At 43.5% G+C, this 25,973-nt stretch overlaps 15 pseudogenes; all 15 read left to right on the top strand.

Moving 5' to 3' along the window:
• The first annotated feature begins 1,187 nt into the window (after positions 1 to 1,187).
• LOC130341585 (U2 spliceosomal RNA) lies at positions 1,188 to 1,451 on the top strand (annotated as a pseudogene).
• A 1,472-nt stretch (positions 1,452 to 2,923) lies between these two features.
• On the top strand, positions 2,924 to 3,187 carry LOC130341584 (U2 spliceosomal RNA; annotated as a pseudogene).
• Positions 3,188 to 4,653: 1,466 nt separating this feature from the next.
• Positions 4,654 to 4,917, top strand: LOC130341583 (U2 spliceosomal RNA; annotated as a pseudogene).
• A 1,481-nt stretch (positions 4,918 to 6,398) lies between these two features.
• On the top strand, positions 6,399 to 6,662 carry LOC130341581 (U2 spliceosomal RNA; annotated as a pseudogene).
• Positions 6,663 to 8,146: 1,484 nt separating this feature from the next.
• On the top strand, positions 8,147 to 8,410 carry LOC130341580 (U2 spliceosomal RNA; annotated as a pseudogene).
• Positions 8,411 to 9,887: 1,477 nt separating this feature from the next.
• On the top strand, positions 9,888 to 10,151 carry LOC130341579 (U2 spliceosomal RNA; annotated as a pseudogene).
• A 1,471-nt stretch (positions 10,152 to 11,622) lies between these two features.
• Positions 11,623 to 11,886, top strand: LOC130341578 (U2 spliceosomal RNA; annotated as a pseudogene).
• A 1,493-nt stretch (positions 11,887 to 13,379) lies between these two features.
• On the top strand, positions 13,380 to 13,644 carry LOC130341617 (U2 spliceosomal RNA; annotated as a pseudogene).
• Positions 13,645 to 15,122: 1,478 nt separating this feature from the next.
• LOC130341620 (U2 spliceosomal RNA) lies at positions 15,123 to 15,388 on the top strand (annotated as a pseudogene).
• A 1,484-nt stretch (positions 15,389 to 16,872) lies between these two features.
• LOC130341619 (U2 spliceosomal RNA) lies at positions 16,873 to 17,138 on the top strand (annotated as a pseudogene).
• A 1,469-nt stretch (positions 17,139 to 18,607) lies between these two features.
• Positions 18,608 to 18,871, top strand: LOC130341652 (U2 spliceosomal RNA; annotated as a pseudogene).
• Positions 18,872 to 20,344: 1,473 nt separating this feature from the next.
• On the top strand, positions 20,345 to 20,608 carry LOC130341577 (U2 spliceosomal RNA; annotated as a pseudogene).
• A 1,478-nt stretch (positions 20,609 to 22,086) lies between these two features.
• On the top strand, positions 22,087 to 22,350 carry LOC130341640 (U2 spliceosomal RNA; annotated as a pseudogene).
• Positions 22,351 to 23,826: 1,476 nt separating this feature from the next.
• On the top strand, positions 23,827 to 24,091 carry LOC130341621 (U2 spliceosomal RNA; annotated as a pseudogene).
• A 1,478-nt stretch (positions 24,092 to 25,569) lies between these two features.
• LOC130341576 (U2 spliceosomal RNA) lies at positions 25,570 to 25,833 on the top strand (annotated as a pseudogene).
• Positions 25,834 to 25,973: the final 140 nt, after the last annotated feature.

Below are 25,973 nucleotides of genomic sequence, written 5' to 3'. Positions count from 1 at the left end.
GGTGTGTCATTGCTGTTGCTTGACCATGCATTGGTATCTGTGGTCAGTGAATGATAAAAACAAAATTTACCATCCATTGATGGATGGGAAATCCGCCATGAGGCATTTGTTTTTAGAAACTGCTGCTCACAACCAATGTTGCAATGGAGTGTCTCCATCTGCTGGTGGTATTGGAAAGGCATTAGTGCTATGACAGGGTCTGAAGAAGAAGAAGAAGAAGAAGAAGAAGAAGACGGAAAAAAATATATATAAAAAGAAAAAGAGAGAGAGAGAGAGAGAGACTGACTTAGTGAGCGAGTGAGTGAGAGAGTGAGAGTGAGTGAGAGTGAATGAGTGAGTGAGTGATTGAGTGAGTGAGTGAGTGAGTGAGAACAAATGAGTTAAAGCAAGTGAGTGAGAGAGATCGAATGAATGAAAGTCTGAATGACAGAAAGAAAAAAGGATGAAGAAAGAAGCATGAAGAAAAAAAAATGTATATGGAGTTGCTGACATGAGTGCAATCTACAAAGCCGTTGAGGCTGATCCTCATGGGAGGATTATTGCACCAGGACCCTTAGCACTTTTAAAATGCCATTCAATGCCACGGGCTAGATGTAAACTGCAGATGACCATGTTGTGGTAGTTACCATGGATACCCAAGTGATGTGTGAGCTAACACATAGGCCCAACAGATTCCAAGAAGGCCAGAATCACCAGCGGCACCACCATCGATTGTCAGGTCACCCGGATTCAGCAAATACCAGAGTCCAAAATGATGCAGGTTTATACTGTTAATTTTCAGTTTATCGTTACAGTTGGTGTTATTCCATGTCGGAAGGGACGCAGCTACAGCCAGTGGGGTAACTAGAGACAGGCAGGCAGCTATGTGCAACAAAGGTAGGCGTGTTGTTTTCATATGCAGATCTGAAATATTGTCTTATATGCAAGAGGAGGAGTGATGGGGGTTCAGGCAAAAGCCAGGCTATGGATTGCATTGCTAAATGCTCCATCAGAGTGCAATGGTCGCCTGTCCTTTTTTTAAGTGATGATGTGGGTTTAGCCTGTGCTGTATGTATGTATGGGTGGCTGACTGCCACCCACCCAGAGAGTGTATGGGAGGCTGGTTGGCTGCCAGCCTTCCTTCCATTCCTATGAGTAATGTGAGTGCTCATGAAGGGGACATGGTTGGGTCCACCCCTTTCCCGGTTATCCCCTCTAGGCCTTTTGGCTTAGATCAAGTGTAAAAAAAGAAAGGATCTTGCGACAGATCGCATCCTGAGGCACGTTTTTTTTTGTGTGAATACTTGCACTTGGGTGACTTGTGAGCACATACTGATACATACGTTCCCTATCTGGGGACCATAAATTAAATGGATTTTTGAGAAAGGGAGCTGATTTGGAAGCTTGCTTCTGTCGCCCTATGCATTGACCCGATGTGGCAGTATATTCGGGTAGTGAACAGTGCACCACCCCATTCCAGTGTTAAACAAGAAAGATTCTCATTTAATCCTCCGTGGGTGAGAATTTGAGTTTGAGAATTGGAGACCAAAATGATGAGTTGCACTGACTGGTTTATGAACGTCTATTCATTTAGCGTTTTAATGACCATGTTTGCACACTGATTGGTGTAAAAAAATAAAATAAAACTAAATAATAATAATCTAGCACACCTGTGCAGGTTTGACATGACATGACAGGTAGCTGTCTTGTGGGTGGTGCTGAATCCTGTTAAATGACGTGAGGGTCTCATGCCTATACACAAGGGTGTGTCATTGCTGTTGCTTGACCATGCATTGGTATCTGTGGTCAGTGAATGATAAAAACAAAATTTACCATCCATTGATGGATGGGAAATCCGCCATGAGGCATTTGTTTTTAGAAACTGCTGCTCACAACCAATGTTGCAATGGAGTGTCTCCATCTGCTGGTGGTATTGGAAAGGCATTAGTGCTATGACAGGGTCTGAAGAAGAAGAAGAAGAAGAAGAAGAAGAAGACGGAAAAAAATATATATAAAAAGAAAAAGAGAGAGAGAGAGACTGACTTAGTGAGCGAGTGAGTGAGAGAGTGAGAGTGAGTGAGAGTGAATGAGTGAGTGAGTGATTGAGTGAGTGAGTGAGTGAGTGAGAACAAATGAGTTAAAGCAAGTGAGTGAGAGAGATCGAATGAATGAAAGTCTGAATGACAGAAAGAAAAAAGGATGAAGAAAGAAGCATGAAGAAAAAAAAATGTATATGGAGTTGCTGACATGAGTGCAATCTACAAAGCCGTTGAGGCTGATCCTCATGGGAGGATTATTGCACCAGGACCCTTAGCACTTTTAAAATGCCATTCAATGCCACGGGCTAGATGTAAACTGCAGATGACCATGTTGTGGTAGTTACCATGGATACCCAAGTGATGTGTGAGCTAACACATAGGCCCAACAGATTCCAAGAAGGCCAGAATCACCAGCGGCACCACCATCGATTGTCAGGTCACCCGGATTCAGCAAATACCAGAGTCCAAAATGATGCAGGTTTATACTGTTAATTTTCAGTTTATCGTTACAGTTGGTGTTATTCCATGTCGGAAGGGACGCAGCTACAGCCAGTGGGGTAACTAGAGACAGGCAGGCAGCTATGTGCAACAAAGGTAGGCGTGTTGTTTTCATATGCAGATCTGAAATATTGTCTTATATGCAAGAGGAGGAGTGATGGGGGTTCAGGCAAAAGCCAGGCTATGGATTGCATTGCTAAATGCTCCATCAGAGTGCAATGGTCGCCTGTCCTTTTTTTAAGTGATGATGTGGGTTTAGCCTGTGCTGTATGTATGTATGGGTGGCTGACTGCCACCCACCCAGAGAGTGTATGGGAGGCTGGTTGGCTGCCAGCCTTCCTTCCATTCCTATGAGTAATGTGAGTGCTCATGAAGGGGACATGGTTGGGCCCACCCCTTTCCCGGTTATCCCCTCTAGGCCTTTTGGCTTAGATCAAGTGTAAAAAAAGAAAGGATCTTGCGACAGATCGCATCCTGAGGCACGTTTTTTTTTGTGTGAATACTTGCACTTGGGTGACTTGTGAGCACATACTGATACATACGTTCCCTATCTGGGGACCATAAATTAAATGGATTTTTGAGAAAGGGAGCTGATTTGGAAGCTTGCTTCTGTCGCCCTATGCATTGACCCGATGTGGCAGTATATTCGGGTAGTGAACAGTGCACCACCCCATTCCAGTGTTAAACAAGAAAGATTCTCATTTAATCCTCCGTGGGTGAGAATTTGAGTTTGAGAATTGGAGACCAAAATGATGAGTTGCACTGACTGGTTTATGAACGTCTATTCATTTAGCGTTTTAATGACCATGTTTGCACACTGATTGGTGTAAAAAAATAAAATAAAACTAAATAATAATAATCTAGCACACCTGTGCAGGTTTGACATGACATGACAGGTAGCTGTCTTGTGGGTGGTGCTGAATCCTGTTAAATGACGTGAGGGTCTCATGCCTATACACAAGGGTGTGTCATTGCTGTTGCTTGACCATGCATTGGTATCTGTGGTCAGTGAATGATAAAAACAAAATTTACCATCCATTGATGGATGGGAAATCCGCCATGAGGCATTTGTTTTTAGAAACTGCTGCTCACAACCAATGTTGCAATGGAGTGTCTCCATCTGCTGGTGGTATTGGAAAGGCATTAGTGCTATGACAGGGTCTGAAGAAGAAGAAGAAGAAGACGGAAAAAAATATATATAAAAAGAAAAAGAGAGAGAGAGAGAGAGAGACTGACTTAGTGAGCGAGTGAGTGAGAGAGTGAGAGTGAGTGAGAGTGAATGAGTGAGTGAGTGATTGAGTGAGTGAGTGAGTGAGTGAGAACAAATGAGTTAAAGCAAGTGAGTGAGAGAGATCGAATGAATGAAAGTCTGAATGACAGAAAGAAAAAAGGATGAAGAAAGAAGCATGAAGAAAAAAAAATGTATATGGAGTTGCTGACATGAGTGCAATCTACAAAGCCGTTGAGGCTGATCCTCATGGGAGGATTATTGCACCAGGACCCTTAGCACTTTTAAAATGCCATTCAATGCCACGGGCTAGATGTAAACTGCAGATGACCATGTTGTGGTAGTTACCATGGATACCCAAGTGATGTGTGAGCTAACACATAGGCCCAACAGATTCCAAGAAGGCCAGAATCACCAGCGGCACCACCATCGATTGTCAGGTCACCCGGATTCAGCAAATACCAGAGTCCAAAATGATGCAGGTTTATACTGTTAATTTTCAGTTTATCGTTACAGTTGGTGTTATTCCATGTCGGAAGGGACGCAGCTACAGCCAGTGGGGTAACTAGAGACAGGCAGGCAGCTATGTGCAACAAAGGTAGGCGTGTTGTTTTCATATGCAGATCTGAAATATTGTCTTATATGCAAGAGGAGGAGTGATGGGGGTTCAGGCAAAAGCCAGGCTATGGATTGCATTGCTAAATGCTCCATCAGAGTGCAATGGTCGCCTGTCCTTTTTTTAAGTGATGATGTGGGTTTAGCCTGTGCTGTATGTATGTATGGGTGGCTGACTGCCACCCACCCAGAGAGTGTATGGGAGGCTGGTTGGCTGCCAGCCTTCCTTCCATTCCTATGAGTAATGTGAGTGCTCATGAAGGGGACATGGTTGGGTCCACCCCTTTCCCGGTTATCCCCTCTAGGCCTTTTGGCTTAGATCAAGTGTAAAAAAAGAAAGGATCTTGCGACAGATCGCATCCTGAGGCACGTTTTTTTTTGTGTGAATACTTGCACTTGGGTGACTTGTGAGCACATACTGATACATACGTTCCCTATCTGGGGACCATAAATTAAATGGATTTTTGAGAAAGGGAGCTGATTTGGAAGCTTGCTTCTGTCGCCCTATGCATTGACCCGATGTGGCAGTATATTCGGGTAGTGAACAGTGCACCACCCCATTCCAGTGTTAAACAAGAAAGATTCTCATTTAATCCTCCGTGGGTGAGAATTTGAGTTTGAGAATTGGAGACCAAAATGATGAGTTGCACTGACTGGTTTATGAACGTCTATTCATTTAGCGTTTTAATGACCATGTTTGCACACTGATTGGTGTAAAAAAATAAAATAAAACTAAATAATAATAATCTAGCACACCTGTGCAGGTTTGACATGACATGACAGGTAGCTGTCTTGTGGGTGGTGCTGAATCCTGTTAAATGACGTGAGGGTCTCATGCCTATACACAAGGGTGTGTCATTGCTGTTGCTTGACCATGCATTGGTATCTGTGGTCAGTGAATGATAAAAACAAAATTTACCATCCATTGATGGATGGGAAATCCGCCATGAGGCATTTGTTTTTAGAAACTGCTGCTCACAACCAATGTTGCAATGGAGTGTCTCCATCTGCTGGTGGTATTGGAAAGGCATTAGTGCTATGACAGGGTCTGAAGAAGAAGAAGAAGAAGAAGAAGAAGAAGAAGACGGAAAAAAATATATATAAAAAGAAAAAGAGAGAGAGAGAGAGAGAGACTGACTTAGTGAGCGAGTGAGTGAGAGAGTGAGAGTGAGTGAGAGTGAGTGAGTGAGTGATTGAGTGAGTGAGTGAGTGAGTGAGTGAGAACAAATGAGTTAAAGCAAGTGAGTGAGAGAGATCGAATGAATGAAAGTCTGAATGACAGAAAGAAAAAAGGATGAAGAAAGAAGCATGAAGAAAAAAAAATGTATATGGAGTTGCTGACATGAGTGCAATCTACAAAGCCGTTGAGGCTGATCCTCATGGGAGGATTATTGCACCAGGACCCTTAGCACTTTTAAAATGCCATTCAATGCCACGGGCTAGATGTAAACTGCAGATGACCATGTTGTGGTAGTTACCATGGATACCCAAGTGATGTGTGAGCTAACACATAGGCCCAACAGATTCCAAGAAGGCCAGAATCACCAGCGGCACCACCATCGATTGTCAGGTCACCCGGATTCAGCAAATACCAGAGTCCAAAATGATGCAGGTTTATACTGTTAATTTTCAGTTTATCGTTACAGTTGGTGTTATTCCATGTCGGAAGGGACGCAGCTACAGCCAGTGGGGTAACTAGAGACAGGCAGGCAGCTATGTGCAACAAAGGTAGGCGTGTTGTTTTCATATGCAGATCTGAAATATTGTCTTATATGCAAGAGGAGGAGTGATGGGGGTTCAGGCAAAAGCCAGGCTATGGATTGCATTGCTAAATGCTCCATCAGAGTGCAATGGTCGCCTGTCCTTTTTTTAAGTGATGATGTGGGTTTAGCCTGTGCTGTATGTATGTATGGGTGGCTGACTGCCACCCACCCAGAGAGTGTATGGGAGGCTGGTTGGCTGCCAGCCTTCCTTCCATTCCTATGAGTAATGTGAGTGCTCATGAAGGGGACATGGTTGGGTCCACCCCTTTCCCGGTTATCCCCTCTAGGCCTTTTGGCTTAGATCAAGTGTAAAAAAAGAAAGGATCTTGCGACAGATCGCATCCTGAGGCACGTTTTTTTTTGTGTGAATACTTGCACTTGGGTGACTTGTGAGCACATACTGATACATACGTTCCCTATCTGGGGACCATAAATTAAATGGATTTTTGAGAAAGGGAGCTGATTTGGAAGCTTGCTTCTGTCGCCCTATGCATTGACCCGATGTGGCAGTATATTCGGGTAGTGAACAGTGCACCACCCCATTCCAGTGTTAAACAAGAAAGATTCTCATTTAATCCTCCGTGGGTGAGAATTTGAGTTTGAGAATTGGAGACCAAAATGATGAGTTGCACTGACTGGTTTATGAACGTCTATTCATTTAGCGTTTTAATGACCATGTTTGCACACTGATTGGTGTAAAAAAATAAAATAAAACTAAATAATAATAATCTAGCACACCTGTGCAGGTTTGACATGACATGACAGGTAGCTGTCTTGTGGGTGGTGCTGAATCCTGTTAAATGACGTGAGGGTCTCATGCCTATACACAAGGGTGTGTCATTGCTGTTGCTTGACCATGCATTGGTATCTGTGGTCAGTGAATGATAAAAACAAAATTTACCATCCATTGATGGATGGGAAATCCGCCATGAGGCATTTGTTTTTAGAAACTGCTGCTCACAACCAATGTTGCAATGGAGTGTCTCCATCTGCTGGTGGTATTGGAAAGGCATTAGTGCTATGACAGGGTCTGAAGAAGAAGAAGAAGAAGAAGAAGAAGAAGAAGAAGACGGAAAAAAATATATATAAAAAGAAAAAGAGAGAGAGAGAGAGAGAGACTGACTTAGTGAGCGAGTGAGTGAGAGAGTGAGAGTGAGTGAGAGTGAATGAGTGAGTGAGTGATTGAGTGAGTGAGTGAGTGAGTGAGAACAAATGAGTTAAAGCAAGTGAGTGAGAGAGATCGAATGAATGAAAGTCTGAATGACAGAAAGAAAAAAGGATGAAGAAAGAAGCATGAAGAAAAAAAAATGTATATGGAGTTGCTGACATGAGTGCAATCTACAAAGCCGTTGAGGCTGATCCTCATGGGAGGATTATTGCACCAGGACCCTTAGCACTTTTAAAATGCCATTCAATGCCACGGGCTAGATGTAAACTGCAGATGACCATGTTGTGGTAGTTACCATGGATACCCAAGTGATGTGTGAGCTAACACATAGGCCCAACAGATTCCAAGAAGGCCAGAATCACCAGCGGCACCACCATCGATTGTCAGGTCACCCGGATTCAGCAAATACCAGAGTCCAAAATGATGCAGGTTTATACTGTTAATTTTCAGTTTATCGTTACAGTTGGTGTTATTCCATGTCGGAAGGGACGCAGCTACAGCCAGTGGGGTAACTAGAGACAGGCAGGCAGCTATGTGCAACAAAGGTAGGCGTGTTGTTTTCATATGCAGATCTGAAATATTGTCTTATATGCAAGAGGAGGAGTGATGGGGGTTCAGGCAAAAGCCAGGCTATGGATTGCATTGCTAAATGCTCCATCAGAGTGCAATGGTCGCCTGTCCTTTTTTTAAGTGATGATGTGGGTTTAGCCTGTGCTGTATGTATGTATGGGTGGCTGACTGCCACCCACCCAGAGAGTGTATGGGAGGCTGGTTGGCTGCCAGCCTTCCTTCCATTCCTATGAGTAATGTGAGTGCTCATGAAGGGGACATGGTTGGGTCCACCCCTTTCCCGGTTATCCCCTCTAGGCCTTTTGGCTTAGATCAAGTGTAAAAAAAGAAAGGATCTTGCGACAGATCGCATCCTGAGGCACGTTTTTTTTTGTGTGAATACTTGCACTTGGGTGACTTGTGAGCACATACTGATACATACGTTCCCTATCTGGGGACCATAAATTAAATGGATTTTTGAGAAAGGGAGCTGATTTGGAAGCTTGCTTCTGTCGCCCTATGCATTGACCCGATGTGGCAGTATATTCGGGTAGTGAACAGTGCACCACCCCATTCCAGTGTTAAACAAGAAAGATTCTCATTTAATCCTCCGTGGGTGAGAATTTGAGTTTGAGAATTGGAGACCAAAATGATGAGTTGCACTGACTGGTTTATGAACGTCTATTCATTTAGCGTTTTAATGACCATGTTTGCACACTGATTGGTGTAAAAAAATAAAATAAAACTAAATAATAATAATCTAGCACACCTGTGCAGGTTTGACATGACATGACAGGTAGCTGTCTTGTGGGTGGTGCTGAATCCTGTTAAATGACGTGAGGGTCTCATGCCTATACACAAGGGTGTGTCATTGCTGTTGCTTGACCATGCATTGGTATCTGTGGTCAGTGAATGATAAAAACAAAATTTACCATCCATTGATGGATGGGAAATCCGCCATGAGGCATTTGTTTTTAGAAACTGCTGCTCACAACCAATGTTGCAATGGAGTGTCTCCATCTGCTGGTGGTATTGGAAAGGCATTAGTGCTATGACAGGGTCTGAAGAAGAAGAAGAAGAAGAAGAAGAAGAAGAAGACGGAAAAAAATATATATAAAAAGAAAAAGAGAGAGAGAGAGAGAGAGACTGACTTAGTGAGCGAGTGAGTGAGAGAGTGAGAGTGAGTGAGAGTGAATGAGTGAGTGAGTGATTGAGTGAGTGAGTGAGTGAGAACAAATGAGTTAAAGCAAGTGAGTGAGAGAGATCGAATGAATGAAAGTCTGAATGACAGAAAGAAAAAAGGATGAAGAAAGAAGCATGAAGAAAAAAAAATGTATATGGAGTTGCTGACATGAGTGCAATCTACAAAGCCGTTGAGGCTGATCCTCATGGGAGGATTATTGCACCAGGACCCTTAGCACTTTTAAAATGCCATTCAATGCCACGGGCTAGATGTAAACTGCAGATGACCATGTTGTGGTAGTTACCATGGATACCCAAGTGATGTGTGAGCTAACACATAGGCCCAACAGATTCCAAGAAGGCCAGAATCACCAGCGGCACCACCATCGATTGTCAGGTCACCCGGATTCAGCAAATACCAGAGTCCAAAATGATGCAGGTTTATACTGTTAATTTTCAGTTTATCGTTACAGTTGGTGTTATTCCATGTCGGAAGGGACGCAGCTACAGCCAGTGGGGTAACTAGAGACAGGCAGGCAGCTATGTGCAACAAAGGTAGGCGTGTTGTTTTCATATGCAGATCTGAAATATTGTCTTATATGCAAGAGGAGGAGTGATGGGGGTTCAGGCAAAAGCCAGGCTATGGATTGCATTGCTAAATGCTCCATCAGAGTGCAATGGTCGCCTGTCCTTTTTTTAAGTGATGATGTGGGTTTAGCCTGTGCTGTATGTATGTATGGGTGGCTGACTGCCACCCACCCAGAGAGTGTATGGGAGGCTGGTTGGCTGCCAGCCTTCCTTCCATTCCTATGAGTAATGTGAGTGCTCATGAAGGGGACATGGTTGGGTCCACCCCTTTCCCGGTTATCCCCTCTAGGCCTTTTGGCTTAGATCAAGTGTAAAAAAAGAAAGGATCTTGCGACAGATCGCATCCTGAGGCACGTTTTTTTTTGTGTGAATACTTGCACTTGGGTGACTTGTGAGCACATACTGATACATACGTTCCCTATCTGGGGACCATAAATTAAATGGATTTTTGAGAAAGGGAGCTGATTTGGAAGCTTGCTTCTGTCGCCCTATGCATTGACCCGATGTGGCAGTATATTCGGGTAGTGAACAGTGCACCACCCCATTCCAGTGTTAAACAAGAAAGATTCTCATTTAATCCTCCGTGGGTGAGAATTTGAGTTTGAGAATTGGAGACCAAAATGATGAGTTGCACTGACTGGTTTATGAACGTCTATTCATTTAGCGTTTTAATTACCATGTTTGCACACTGATTGGTGTAAAAAAATAAAATAAAACTAAATAATAATAATCTAGCACACCTGTGCAGGTTTGACATGACATGACAGGTAGCTGTCTTGTGGGTGGTGCTGAATCCTGTTAAATGACGTGAGGGTCTCATGCCTATACACAAGGGTGTGTCATTGCTGTTGCTTGACCATGCATTGGTATCTGTGGTCAGTGAATGATAAAAACAAAATTTACCATCCATTGATGGATGGGAAATCCGCCATGAGGCATTTGTTTTTAGAAACTGCTGCTCACAACCAATGTTGCAATGGAGTGTCTCCATCTGCTGGTGGTATTGGAAAGGCATTAGTGCTATGACAGGGTCTGAAGAAGAAGAAGAAGAAGAAGAAGAAGACGGAAAAAAATATATATAAAAAGAAAAAGAGAGAGAGAGAGAGACTGACTTAGTGAGCGAGTGAGTGAGAGAGTGAGAGTGAGTGAGAGTGAATGAGTGAGTGAGTGATTGAGTGAGTGAGTGAGTGAGTGAGAACAAATGAGTTAAAGCAAGTGAGTGAGAGAGATCGAATGAATGAAAGTCTGAATGACAGAAAGAAAAAAGGATGAAGAAAGAAGCATGAAGAAAAAAAAATGTATATGGAGTTGCTGACATGAGTGCAATCTACAAAGCCGTTGAGGCTGATCCTCATGGGAGGATTATTGCACCAGGACCCTTAGCACTTTTAAAATGCCATTCAATGCCACGGGCTAGATGTAAACTGCAGATGACCATGTTGTGGTAGTTACCATGGATACCCAAGTGATGTGTGAGCTAACACATAGGCCCAACAGATTCCAAGAAGGCCAGAATCACCAGCGGCACCACCATCGATTGTCAGGTCACCCGGATTCAGCAAATACCAGAGTCCAAAATGATGCAGGTTTATACTGTTAATTTTCAGTTTATCGTTACAGTTGGTGTTATTCCATGTCGGAAGGGACGCAGCTACAGCCAGTGGGGTAACTAGAGACAGGCAGGCAGCTATGTGCAACAAAGGTAGGCGTGTTGTTTTCATATGCAGATCTGAAATATTGTCTTATATGCAAGAGGAGGAGTGATGGGGGTTCAGGCAAAAGCCAGGCTATGGATTGCATTGCTAAATGCTCCATCAGAGTGCAATGGTCGCCTGTCCTTTTTTTAAGTGATGATGTGGGTTTAGCCTGTGCTGTATGTATGTATGGGTGGCTGACTGCCACCCACCCAGAGAGTGTATGGGAGGCTGGTTGGCTGCCAGCCTTCCTTCCATTCCTATGAGTAATGTGAGTGCTCATGAAGGGGACATGGTTGGGTCCACCCCTTTCCCGGTTATCCCCTCTAGGCCTTTTGGCTTAGATCAAGTGTAAAAAAAGAAAGGATCTTGCGACAGATCGCATCCTGAGGCACGTTTTTTTTTGTGTGAATACTTGCACTTGGGTGACTTGTGAGCACATACTGATACATACGTTCCCTATCTGGGGACCATAAATTAAATGGATTTTTGAGAAAGGGAGCTGATTTGGAAGCTTGCTTCTGTCGCCCTATGCATTGACCCGATGTGGCAGTATATTCGGGTAGTGAACAGTGCACCACCCCATTCCAGTGTTAAACAAGAAAGATTCTCATTTAATCCTCCGTGGGTGAGAATTTGAGTTTGAGAATTGGAGACCAAAATGATGAGTTGCACTGACTGGTTTATGAACGTCTATTCATTTAGCGTTTTAATGACCATGTTTGCACACCGATTGGTGTAAAAAAATAAAATAAAACTAAATAATAATAATCTAGCACACCTGTGCAGGTTTGACATGACATGACAGGTAGCTGTCTTGTGGGTGGTGCTGAATCCTGTTAAATGACGTGAGGGTCTCATGCCTATACACAAGGGTGTGTCATTGCTGTTGCTTGACCATGCATTGGTATCTGTGGTCAGTGAATGATAAAAACAAAATTTACCATCCATTGATGGATGGGAAATCCGCCATGAGGCATTTGTTTTTAGAAACTGCTGCTCACAACCAATGTTGCAATGGAGTGTCTCCATCTGCTGGTGGTATTGGAAAGGCATTAGTGCTATGACAGGGTCTGAAGAAGAAGAAGAAGAAGAAGAAGAAGAAGAAGAAGAAGAAGAAGACGGAAAAAAATATATATAAAAAGAAAAAGAGAGAGAGAGAGAGAGAGACTGACTTAGTGAGCGAGTGAGTGAGAGAGTGAGAGTGAGTGAGAGTGAATGAGTGAGTGAGTGATTGAGTGAGTGAGTGAGTGAGTGAGAACAAATGAGTTAAAGCAAGTGAGTGAGAGAGATCGAATGAATGAAAGTCTGAATGACAGAAAGAAAAAAGGATGAAGAAAGAAGCATGAAGAAAAAAAAATGTATATGGAGTTGCTGACATGAGTGCAATCTACAAAGCCGTTGAGGCTGATCCTCATGGGAGGATTATTGCACCAGGACCCTTAGCACTTTTAAAATGCCATTCAATGCCACGGGCTAGATGTAAACTGCAGATGACCATGTTGTGGTAGTTACCATGGATACCCAAGTGATGTGTGAGCTAACACATAGGCCCAACAGATTCCAAGAAGGCCAGAATCACCAGCGGCACCACCATCGATTGTCAGGTCACCCGGATTCAGCAAATACCAGAGTCCAAAATGATGCAGGTTTATACTGTTAATTTTCAGTTTATCGTTACAGTTGGTGTTATTCCATGTCGGAAGGGACGCAGCTACAGCCAGTGGGGTAACTAGAGACAGGCAGGCAGCTATGTGCAACAAAGGTAGGCGTGTTGTTTTCATATGCAGATCTGAAATATTGTCTTATATGCAAGAGGAGGAGTGATGGGGGTTCAGGCAAAAGCCAGGCTATGGATTGCATTGCTAAATGCTCCATCAGAGTGCAATGGTCGCCTGTCCTTTTTTTAAGTGATGATGTGGGTTTAGCCTGTGCTGTATGTATGTATGGGTGGCTGACTGCCACCCACCCAGAGAGTGTATGGGAGGCTGGTTGGCTGCCAGCCTTCCTTCCATTCCTATGAGTAATGTGAGTGCTCATGAAGGGGACATGGTTGGGTCCACCCCTTTCCCGGTTATCCCCTCTAGGCCTTTTGGCTTAGATCAAGTGTAAAAAAAGAAAGGATCTTGCGACAGATCGCATCCTGAGGCACGTTTTTTTTTTGTGTGAATACTTGCACTTGGGTGACTTGTGAGCACATACTGATACATACGTTCCCTATCTGGGGACCATAAATTAAATGGATTTTTGAGAAAGGGAGCTGATTTGGAAGCTTGCTTCTGTCGCCCTATGCATTGACCCGATGTGGCAGTATATTCGGGTAGTGAACAGTGCACCACCCCATTCCAGTGTTAAACAAGAAAGATTCTCATTTAATCCTCCGTGGGTGAGAATTTGAGTTTGAGAATTGGAGACCAAAATGATGAGTTGCACTGACTGGTTTATGAACGTCTATTCATTTAGCGTTTTAATGACCATGTTTGCACACTGATTGGTGTAAAAAAATAAAATAAAACTAAATAATAATAATCTAGCACACCTGTGCAGGTTTGACATGACATGACAGGTAGCTGTCTTGTGGGTGGTGCTGAATCCTGTTAAATGACGTGAGGGTCTCATGCCTATACACAAGGGTGTGTCATTGCTGTTGCTTGACCATGCATTGGTATCTGTGGTCAGTGAATGATAAAAACAAAATTTACCATCCATTGATGGATGGGAAATCCGCCATGAGGCATTTGTTTTTAGAAACTGCTGCTCACAACCAATGTTGCAATGGAGTGTCTCCATCTGCTGGTGGTATTGGAAAGGCATTAGTGCTATGACAGGGTCTGAAGAAGAAGAAGAAGAAGAAGAAGAAGAAGACGGAAAAAAATATATATAAAAAGAAAAAGAGAGAGAGAGAGAGAGAGACTGACTTAGTGAGCGAGTGAGTGAGAGAGTGAGAGTGAGTGAGAGTGAATGAGTGAGTGAGTGATTGAGTGAGTGAGTGAGTGAGTGAGAACAAATGAGTTAAAGCAAGTGAGTGAGAGAGATCGAATGAATGAAAGTCTGAATGACAAAAAGAAAAAAGGATGAAGAAAGAAGCATGAAGAAAAAAAAATGTATATGGAGTTGCTGACATGAGTGCAATCTACAAAGCCGTTGAGGCTGATCCTCATGGGAGGATTATTGCACCAGGACCCTTAGCACTTTTAAAATGCCATTCAATGCCACGGGCTAGATGTAAACTGCAGATGACCATGTTGTGGTAGTTACCATGGATACCCAAGTGATGTGTGAGCTAACACATAGGCCCAACAGATTCCAAGAAGGCCAGAATCACCAGCGGCACCACCATCGATTGTCAGGTCACCCGGATTCAGCAAATACCAGAGTCCAAAATGATGCAGGTTTATACTGTTAATTTTCAGTTTATCGTTACAGTTGGTGTTATTCCATGTCGGAAGGGACGCAGCTACAGCCAGTGGGGTAACTAGAGACAGGCAGGCAGCTATGTGCAACAAAGGTAGGCGTGTTGTTTTCATATGCAGATCTGAAATATTGTCTTATATGCAAGAGGAGGAGTGATGGGGGTTCAGGCAAAAGCCAGGCTATGGATTGCATTGCTAAATGCTCCATCAGAGTGCAATGGTCGCCTGTCCTTTTTTTAAGTGATGATGTGGGTTTAGCCTGTGCTGTATGTATGTATGGGTGGCTGACTGCCACCCACCCAGAGAGTGTATGGGAGGCTGGTTGGCTGCCAGCCTTCCTTCCATTCCTATGAGTAATGTGAGTGCTCATGAAGGGGACATGGTTGGGTCCACCCCTTTCCCGGTTATCCCCTCTAGGCCTTTTGGCTTAGATCAAGTGTAAAAAAAGAAAGGATCTTGCGACAGATCGCATCCTGAGGCACGTTTTTTTTTTTGTGTGAATACTTGCACTTGGGTGACTTGTGAGCACATACTGATACATACGTTCCCTATCTGGGGACCATAAATTAAATGGATTTTTGAGAAAGGGAGCTGATTTGGAAGCTTGCTTCTGTCGCCCTATGCATTGACCCGATGTGGCAGTATATTCGGGTAGTGAACAGTGCACCACCCCATTCCAGTGTTAAACAAGAAAGATTCTCATTTAATCCTCCGTGGGTGAGAATTTGAGTTTGAGAATTGGAGACCAAAATGATGAGTTGCACTGACTGGTTTATGAACGTCTATTCATTTAGCGTTTTAATGACCATGTTTGCACACTGATTGGTGTAAAAAAATAAAATAAAACTAAATAATAATAATCTAGCACACCTGTGCAGGTTTGACATGACATGACAGGTAGCTGTCTTGTGGGTGGTGCTGAATCCTGTTAAATGACGTGAGGGTCTCATGCCTATACACAAGGGTGTGTCATTGCTGTTGCTTGACCATGCATTGGTATCTGTGGTCAGTGAATGATAAAAACAAAATTTACCATCCATTGATGGATGGGAAATCCGCCATGAGGCATTTGTTTTTAGAAACTGCTGCTCACAACCAATGTTGCAATGGAGTGTCTCCATCTGCTGGTGGTATTGGAAAGGCATTAGTGCTATGACAGGGTCTGAAGAAGAAGAAGAAGAAGAAGAAGAAGAAGAAGAAGACGGAAAAAAATATATATAAAAAGAAAAAGAGAGAGAGAGAGAGAGAGACTGACTTAGTGAGCGAGTGAGTGAGAGAGTGAGAGTGAGTGAGAGTGAATGAGTGAGTGAGTGATTGAGTGAGTGAGTGAGTGAGTGAGAACAAATGAGTTAAAGCAAGTGAGTGAGAGAGATCGAATGAATGAAAGTCTGAATGACAGAAAGAAAAAAGGATGACGAAAGAAGCATGAAGAAAAAAAAATGTATATGGAGTTGCTGACATGAGTGCAATCTACAAAGCCGTTGAGGCTGATCCTCATGGGAGGATTATTGCACCAGGACCCTTAGCACTTTTAAAATGCCATTCAATGCCACGGGCTAGATGTAAACTGCAGATGACCATGTTGTGGTAGTTACCATGGATACCCAAGTGATGTGTGAGCTAACACATAGGCCCAACAGATTCCAAGAAGGCCAGAATCACCAGCGGCACCACCATCGATTGTCAGGTCACCCGGATTCAGCAAATACCAGAGTCCAAAATGATGCAGGTTTATACTGTTAATTTTCAGTTTATCGTTACAGTTGGTGTTATTCCATGTCGGAAGGGACGCAGCTACAGCCAGTGGGGTAACTAGAGACAGGCAGGCAGCTATGTGCAACAAAGGTAGGCGTGTTGTTTTCATATGCAGATCTGAAATATTGTCTTATATGCAAGAGGAGGAGTGATGGGGGTTCAGGCAAAAGCCAGGCTATGGATTGCATTGCTAAATGCTCCATCAGAGTGCAATGGTCGCCTGTCCTTTTTTTAAGTGATGATGTGGGTTTAGCCTGTGCTGTATGTATGTATGGGTGGCTGACTGCCACCCACCCAGAGAGTGTATGGGAGGCTGGTTGGCTGCCAGCCTTCCTTCCATTCCTATGAGTAATGTGAGTGCTCATGAAGGGGACATGGTTGGGTCCACCCCTTTCCCGGTTATCCCCTCTAGGCCTTTTGGCTTAGATCAAGTGTAAAAAAAGAAAGGATCTTGCGACAGATCGCATCCTGAGGCACGTTTTTTTTTTTGTGTGAATACTTGCACTTGGGTGACTTGTGAGCACATACTGATACATACGTTCCCTATCTGGGGACCATAAATTAAATGGATTTTTGAGAAAGGGAGCTGATTTGGAAGCTTGCTTCTGTCGCCCTATGCATTGACCCGATGTGGCAGTATATTCGGGTAGTGAACAGTGCACCACCCCATTCCAGTGTTAAACAAGAAAGATTCTCATTTAATCCTCCGTGGGTGAGAATTTGAGTTTGAGAATTGGAGACCAAAATGATGAGTTGCACTGACTGGTTTATGAACGTCTATTCATTTAGCGTTTTAATGACCATGTTTGCACACTGATTGGTGTAAAAAAATAAAATAAAACGAAATAATAATAATCTAGCACACCTGTGCAGGTTTGACATGACATGACAGGTAGCTGTCTTGTGGGTGGTGCTGAATCCTGTTAAATGACGTGAGGGTCTCATGCCTATACACAAGGGTGTGTCATTGCTGTTGCTTGACCATGCATTGGTATCTGTGGTCAGTGAATGATAAAAACAAAATTTACCATCCATTGATGGATGGGAAATCCGCCATGAGGCATTTGTTTTTAGAAACTGCTGCTCACAACCAATGTTGCAATGGAGTGTCTCCATCTGCTGGTGGTATTGGAAAGGCATTAGTGCTATGACAGGGTCTGAAGAAGAAGAAGAAGAAGAAGACGGAAAAAAATATATATAAAAAGAAAAAGAGAGAGAGAGAGAGAGAGACTGACTTAGTGAGCGAGTGAGTGAGAGAGTGAGAGTGAGTGAGAGTGAATGAGTGAGTGAGTGATTGAGTGAGTGAGTGAGTGAGTGAGAACAAATGAGTTAAAGCAAGTGAGTGAGAGAGATCGAATGAATGAAAGTCTGAATGACAGAAAGAAAAAAGGATGAAGAAAGAAGCATGAAGAAAAAAAAATGTATATGGAGTTGCTGACATGAGTGCAATCTACAAAGCCGTTGAGGCTGATCCTCATGGGAGGATTATTGCACCAGGACCCTTAGCACTTTTAAAATGCCATTCAATGCCACGGGCTAGATGTAAACTGCAGATGACCATGTTGTGGTAGTTACCATGGATACCCAAGTGATGTGTGAGCTAACACATAGGCCCAACAGATTCCAAGAAGGCCAGAATCACCAGCGGCACCACCATCGATTGTCAGGTCACCCGGATTCAGCAAATACCAGAGTCCAAAATGATGCAGGTTTATACTGTTAATTTTCAGTTTATCGTTACAGTTGGTGTTATTCCATGTCGGAAGGGACGCAGCTACAGCCAGTGGGGTAACTAGAGACAGGCAGGCAGCTATGTGCAACAAAGGTAGGCGTGTTGTTTTCATATGCAGATCTGAAATATTGTCTTATATGCAAGAGGAGGAGTGATGGGGGTTCAGGCAAAAGCCAGGCTATGGATTGCATTGCTAAATGCTCCATCAGAGTGCAATGGTCGCCTGTCCTTTTTTTAAGTGATGATGTGGGTTTAGCCTGTGCTGTATGTATGTATAGGTGGCTGACTGCCACCCACCCAGAGAGTGTATGGGAGGCTGGTTGGCTGCCAGCCTTCCTTCCATTCCTATGAGTAATGTGAGTGCTCATGAAGGGGACATGGTTGGGTCCACCCCTTTCCCGGTTATCCCCTCTAGGCCTTTTGGCTTAGATCAAGTGTAAAAAAAGAAAGGATCTTGCGACAGATCGCATCCTGAGGCACGTTTTTTTTTGTGTGAATACTTGCACTTGGGTGACTTGTGAGCACATACTGATACATACGTTCCCTATCTGGGGACCATAAATTAAATGGATTTTTGAGAAAGGGAGCTGATTTGGAAGCTTGCTTCTGTTGCCCTATGCATTGACCCGATGTGGCAGTATATTCGGGTAGTGAACAGTGCACCACCCCATTCCAGTGTTAAACAAGAAAGATTCTCATTTAATCCTCCGTGGGTGAGAATTTGAGTTTGAGAATTGGAGACCAAAATGATGAGTTGCACTGACTGGTTTATGAACGTCTATTCATTTAGCGTTTTAATGACCATGTTTGCACACTGATTGGTGTAAAAAAATAAAATAAAACTAAATAATAATAATCTAGCACACCTGTGCAGGTTTGACATGACATGACAGGTAGCTGTCTTGTGGGTGGTGCTGAATCCTGTTAAATGACGTGAGGGTCTCATGCCTATACACAAGGGTGTGTCATTGCTGTTGCTTGACCATGCATTGGTATCTGTGGTCAGTGAATGATAAAAACAAAATTTACCATCCATTGATGGATGGGAAATCCGCCATGAGGCATTTGTTTTTAGAAACTGCTGCTCACAACCAATGTTGCAATGGAGTGTCTCCATCTGCTGGTGGTATTGGAAAGGCATTAGTGCTATGACAGGGTCTGAAGAAGAAGAAGAAGAAGAAGATGGAAAAAAATATATATAAAAAGAAAAAGAGAGAGAGAGAGAGAGAGACTGACTTAGTGAGCGAGTGAGTGAGAGAGTGAGAGTGAGTGAGAGTGAATGAGTGAGTGAGTGATTGAGTGAGTGAGTGAGTGAGTGAGTGAGAACAAATGAGTTAAAGCAAGTGAGTGAGAGAGATCGAATGAATGAAAGTCTGAATGACAGAAAGAAAAAAGGATGAAGAAAGAAGCATGAAGAAAAAAAAATGTATATGGAGTTGCTGACATGAGTGCAATCTACAAAGCCGTTGAGGCTGATCCTCATGGGAGGATTATTGCACCAGGACCCTTAGCACTTTTAAAATGCCATTCAATGCCACGGGCTAGATGTAAACTGCAGATGACCATGTTGTGGTAGTTACCATGGATACCCAAGTGATGTGTGAGCTAACACATAGGCCCAACAGATTCCAAGAAGGCCAGAATCACCAGCGGCACCACCATCGATTGTCAGGTCACCCGGATTCAGCAAATACCAGAGTCCAAAATGATGCAGGTTTATACTGTTAATTTTCAGTTTATCGTTACAGTTGGTGTTATTCCATGTCGGAAGGGACGCAGCTACAGCCAGTGGGGTAACTAGAGACAGGCAGGCAGCTATGTGCAACAAAGGTAGGCGTGTTGTTTTCATATGCAGATCTGAAATATTGTCTTATATGCAAGAGGAGGAGTGATGGGGGTTCAGGCAAAAGCCAGGCTATGGATTGCATTGCTAAATGCTCCATCAGAGTGCAATGGTCGCCTGTCCTTTTTTTAAGTGATGATGTGGGTTTAGCCTGTGCTGTATGTATGTATGGGTGGCTGACTGCCACCCACCCAGAGAGTGTATGGGAGGCTGGTTGGCTGCCAGCCTTCCTTCCATTCCTATGAGTAATGTGAGTGCTCATGAAGGGGACATGGTTGGGTCCACCCCTTTCCCGGTTATCCCCTCTAGGCCTTTTGGCTTAGATCAAGTGTAAAAAAAGAAAGGATCTTGCGACAGATCGCATCCTGAGGCACGTTTTTTTTTGTGTGAATACTTGCACTTGGGTGACTTGTGAGCACATACTGATACATACGTTCCCTATCTGGGGACCATAAATTAAATGGATTTTTGAGAAAGGGAGCTGATTTGGAAGCTTGCTTCTGTCGCCCTATGCATTGACCCGATGTGGCAGTATATTCGGGTAGTGAACAGTGCACCACCCCATTCCAGTGTTAAACAAGAAAGATTCTCATTTAATCCTCCGTGGGTGAGAATTTGAGTTTGAGAATTGGAGACCAAAATGATGAGTTGCACTGACTGGTTTATGAACGTCTATTCATTTAGCGTTTTAATGACCATGTTTGCACACTGATTGGTGTAAAAAAATAAAATAAAACTAAATAATAATAATCTAGCACACCTGTGCAGGTTTGACATGACATGACAGGTAGCTGTCTTGTGGGTGGTGCTGAATCCTGTTAAATGACGTGAGGGTCTCATGCCTATACACAAGGGTGTGTCATTGCTGTTGCTTGACCATGCATTGGTATCTGTGGTCAGTGAATGATAAAAACAAAATTTACCATCCATTGATGGATGGGAAATCCGCCATGAGGCATTTGTTTTTAGAAACTGCTGCTCACAACCAATGTTGCAATGGAGTGTCTCCATCTGCTGGTGGTATTGGAAAGGCATTAGTGCTATGACAGGGTCTGAAGAAGAAGAAGAAGAAGAAGAAGAAGAAGACGGAAAAAAATATATATAAAAAGAAAAAGAGAGAGAGAGAGAGAGAGACTGACTTAGTGAGCGAGTGAGTGAGAGAGTGAGAGTGAGTGAGAGTGAATGAGTGAGTGAGTGATTGAGTGAGTGAGTGAGTGAGTGAGAACAAATGAGTTAAAGCAAGTGAGTGAGAGAGATCGAATGAATGAAAGTCTGAATGACAGAAAGAAAAAAGGATGAAGAAAGAAGCATGAAGAAAAAAAAATGTATATGGAGTTGCTGACATGAGTGCAATCTACAAAGCCGTTGAGGCTGATCCTCATGGGAGGATTATTGCACCAGGACCCTTAGCACTTTTAAAATGCCATTCAATGCCACGGGCTAGATGTAAACTGCAGATGACCATGTTGTGGTAGTTACCATGGATACCCAAGTGATGTGTGAGCTAACACATAGGCCCAACAGATTCCAAGAAGGCCAGAATCACCAGCGGCACCACCATCGATTGTCAGGTCACCCGGATTCAGCAAATACCAGAGTCCAAAATGATGCAGGTTTATACTGTTAATTTTCAGTTTATCGTTACAGTTGGTGTTATTCCATGTCGGAAGGGACGCAGCTACAGCCAGTGGGGTAACTAGAGACAGGCAGGCAGCTATGTGCAACAAAGGTAGGCGTGTTGTTTTCATATGCAGATCTGAAATATTGTCTTATATGCAAGAGGAGGAGTGATGGGGGTTCAGGCAAAAGCCAGGCTATGGATTGCATTGCTAAATGCTCCATCAGAGTGCAATGGTCGCCTGTCCTTTTTTTAAGTGATGATGTGGGTTTAGCCTGTGCTGTATGTATGTATAGGTGGCTGACTGCCACCCACCCAGAGAGTGTATGGGAGGCTGGTTGGCTGCCAGCCTTCCTTCCATTCCTATGAGTAATGTGAGTGCTCATGAAGGGGACATGGTTGGGTCCACCCCTTTCCCGGTTATCCCCTCTAGGCCTTTTGGCTTAGATCAAGTGTAAAAAAAGAAAGGATCTTGCGACAGATCGCATCCTGAGGCACGTTTTTTTTTGTGTGAATACTTGCACTTGGGTGACTTGTGAGCACATACTGATACATACGTTCCCTATCTGGGGACCATAAATTAAATGGATTTTTGAGAAAGGGAGCTGATTTGGAAGCTTGCTTCTGTTGCCCTATGCATTGACCCGATGTGGCAGTATATTCGGGTAGTGAACAGTGCACCACCCCATTCCAGTGTTAAACAAGAAAGATTCTCATTTAATCCTCCGTGGGTGAGAATTTGAGTTTGAGAATTGGAGACCAAAATGATGAGTTGCACTGACTGGTTTATGAACGTCTATTCATTTAGCGTTTTAATGACCATGTTTGCACACTGATTGGTGTAAAAAAATAAAATAAAACTAAATAATAATAATCTAGCACACCTGTGCAGGTTTGACATGACATGACAGGTAGCTGTCTTGTGGGTGGTGCTGAATCCTGTTAAATGATGTGAGGGTCTCATGCCTATACACAAGGGTGTGTCATTGCTGTTGCTTGACCATGCATTGGTATCTGTGGTCAGTGAATGATAAAAACAAAATTTACCATCCATTGATGGATGGGAAATCCGCCATGAGGCATTTGTTTTTAGAAACTGCTGCTCACAACCAATGTTGCAATGGAGTGTCTCCATCTGCTGGTGGTATTGGAAAGGCATTAGTGCTATGACAGGGTCTGAAGAAGAAGAAGAAGAAGAAGAAGACGGAAAAAAATATATATAAAAAGAAAAAGAGAGAGAGAGAGAGAGAGACTGACTTAGTGAGCGAGTGAGTGAGAGAGTGAGAGTGAGTGAGAGTGAATGAGTGAGTGAGTGATTGAGTGAGTGAGTGAGTGAGTGAGTGAGAACAAATGAGTTAAAGCAAGTGAGTGAGAGAGATCGAATGAATGAAAGTCTGAATGACAGAAAGAAAAAAGGATGAAGAAAGAAGCATGAAGAAAAAAAAATGTATATGGAGTTGCTGACATGAGTGCAATCTACAAAGCCGTTGAGGCTGATCCTCATGGGAGGATTATTGCACCAGGACCCTTAGCACTTTTAAAATGCCATTCAATGCCACGGGCTAGATGTAAACTGCAGATGACCATGTTGTGGTAGTTACCATGGATACCCAAGTGATGTGTGAGCTAACACATAGGCCCAACAGATTCCAAGAAGGCCAGAATCACCAGCGGCACCACCATCGATTGTCAGGTCACCCGGATTCAGCAAATACCAGAGTCCAAAATGATGCAGGTTTATACTGTTAATTTTCAGTTTATCGTTACAGTTGGTGTTATTCCATGTCGGAAGGGACGCAGCTACAGCCAGTGGGGTAACTAGAGACAGGCAGGCAGCTATGTGCAACAAAGGTAGGCGTGTTGTTTTCATATGCAGATCTGAAATATTGTCTTATATGCAAGAGGAGGAGTGATGGGGGTTCAGGCAAAAGCCAGGCTATGGATTGCATTGCTAAATGCTCCATCAGAGTGCAATGGTCGCCTGTCCTTTTTTTAAGTGATGATGTGGGTTTAGCCTGTGCTGTATGTATGTATGGGTGGCTGACTGCCACCCACCCAGAGAGTGTATGGGAGGCTGGTTGGCTGCCAGCCTTCCTTCCATTCCTATGAGTAATGTGAGTGCTCATGAAGGGGACATGGTTGGGTCCACCCCTTTCCCGGTTATCCCCTCTAGGCCTTTTGGCTTAGATCAAGTGTAAAAAAAAGAAAGGATCTTGCGACAGATCGCATCCTGAGGCACGTTTTTTTTTGTGTGAATACTTGCACTTGGGTGACTTGTGAGCACATACTGATACATACGTTCCCTATCTGGGGACCATAAATTAAATGGATTTTTGAGAAAGGGAGCTGATTTGGAAGCTTGCTTCTGTCGCCCTATGCATTGACCCGATGTGGCAGTATATTCGGGTAGTGAACAGTGCACCACCCCATTCCAGTGTTAAACAAGAAAGATTCTCATTTAATCCTCCGTGGGTGAGAATTTGAGTTTGAGAATTGGAGACCAAAATGATGAGTTGCACTGACTGGTTTATGAACGTCTATTCATTTAGCGTTTTAATGACCATGTTTGCACACTGATTGGTGTAAAAAAATAAAATAAAACTAAATAATAATAATCTAGCACACCTGTGCAGGTTTGACATGACATGACAGGTAGCTGTCTTGTGGGTGGTGCTGAATCCTGTTAAATGACGTGAGGGTCTCATGCCTATACACAAGGGTGTGTCATTGCTGTTGCTTGACCATGCATTGGTATCTGTGGTCAGTGAATGATAAAAACAAAATTTACCATCCATTGATGGATGGGAAATCCGCCATGAGGCATTTGTTTTTAGAAACTGCTGCTCACAACCAATGTTGCAATGGAGTGTCTCCATCTGCTGGTGGTATTGGAAAGGCATTAGTGCTATGACAGGGTCTGAAGAAGAAGAAGAAGAAGAAGAAGAAGAAGACGGAAAAAAATATATATAAAAAGAAAAAGAGAGAGAGAGAGAGAGAGACTGACTTAGTGAGCGAGTGAGTGAGAGAGTGAGAGTGAGTGAGAGTGAATGAGTGAGTGAGTGATTGAGTGAGTGAGTGAGTGAGTGAGAACAAATGAGTTAAAGCAAGTGAGTGAGAGAGATCGAATGAATGAAAGTCTGAATGACAGAAAGAAAAAAGGATGAAGAAAGAAGCATGAAGAAAAAAAAATGTATATGGAGTTGCTGACATGAGTGCAATCTACAAAGCCGTTGAGGCTGATCCTCATGGGAGGATTATTGCACCAGGACCCTTAGCACTTTTAAAATGCCATTCAATGCCACGGGCTAGATGTAAACTGCAGATGACCATGTTGTGGTAGTTACCATGGATACCCAAGTGATGTGTGAGCTAACACATAGGCCCAACAGATTCCAAGAAGGCCAGAATCACCAGCGGCACCACCATCGATTGTCAGGTCACCCGGATTCAGCAAATACCAGAGTCCAAAATGATGCAGGTTTATACTGTTAATTTTCAGTTTATCGTTACAGTTGGTGTTATTCCATGTCGGAAGGGACGCAGCTACAGCCAGTGGGGTAACTAGAGACAGGCAGGCAGCTATGTGCAACAAAGGTAGGCGTGTTGTTTTCATATGCAGATCTGAAATATTGTCTTATATGCAAGAGGAGGAGTGATGGGGGTTCAGGCAAAAGCCAGGCTATGGATTGCATTGCTAAATGCTCCATCAGAGTGCAATGGTCGCCTGTCCTTTTTTTAAGTGATGATGTGGGTTTAGCCTGTGCTGTATGTATGTATGGGTGGCTGACTGCCACCCACCCAGAGAGTGTATGGGAGGCTGGTTGGCTGCCAGCCTTCCTTCCATTCCTATGAGTAATGTGAGTGCTCATGAAGGGGACATGGTTGGGTCCACCCCTTTCCCGGTTATCCCCTCTAGGCCTTTTGGCTTAGATCAAGTGTAAAAAAAGAAAGGATCTTGCGACAGATCGCATCCTGAGGCACGTTTTTTTTTGTGTGAATACTTGCACTTGGGTGACTTGTGAGCACATACTGATACATACGTTCCCTATCTGGGGACCATAAATTAAATGGATTTTTGAGAAAGGGAGCTGATTTGGAAGCTTGCTTCTGTCGCCCTATGCATTGACCCGATGTGGCAGTATATTCGGGTAGTGAACAGTGCACCACCCCATTCCAGTGTTAAACAAGAAAGATTCTCATTTAATCCTCCGTGGGTGAGAATTTGAGTTTGAGAATTGGAGACCAAAATGATGAGTTGCACTGACTGGTTTATGAACGTCTATTCATTTAGCGTTTTAATGACCATGTT

Source organism: Hyla sarda, unplaced genomic scaffold (genome assembly GCF_029499605.1).
Source record: "Hyla sarda isolate aHylSar1 unplaced genomic scaffold, aHylSar1.hap1 scaffold_623, whole genome shotgun sequence".
Taxonomy (NCBI): domain Eukaryota; kingdom Metazoa; phylum Chordata; class Amphibia; order Anura; family Hylidae; genus Hyla; species Hyla sarda.
Note: the sequence above shows the minus strand (reverse complement) of the source record. Positions and strands in the feature narration are given on the sequence as shown.